Raw genomic sequence first — 274 nt, forward strand, 5'->3', positions numbered from 1 at the left:
TATGCTGATTATTGTTGGTTTGTTATATGTGTTCTTTTGTGATGTTAATAAAAATTATACTTTAAAAAAAAACAACAAAAAACAAGCCCTAATTTCTCCCTCCCATTCAACAATCTTTTGCAGACAAGATAGAAATGATCATTTTATAGCATCTGTAAATAGCAGCATTTACATGTGTAGATCAGCTAACATATAACCAGCAATTCAGAAGGCTGTAATTTATTTCACATGTATATCAGGATGCAGAGGTCAAGAAAGTGTATTTTCATATTTT

The sequence above is a fragment of the Geotrypetes seraphini genome, chromosome 14, assembly GCF_902459505.1.
Source record: "Geotrypetes seraphini chromosome 14, aGeoSer1.1, whole genome shotgun sequence".
In the NCBI taxonomy this organism is placed as follows: Eukaryota; Metazoa; Chordata; class Amphibia; order Gymnophiona; family Dermophiidae; genus Geotrypetes; species Geotrypetes seraphini.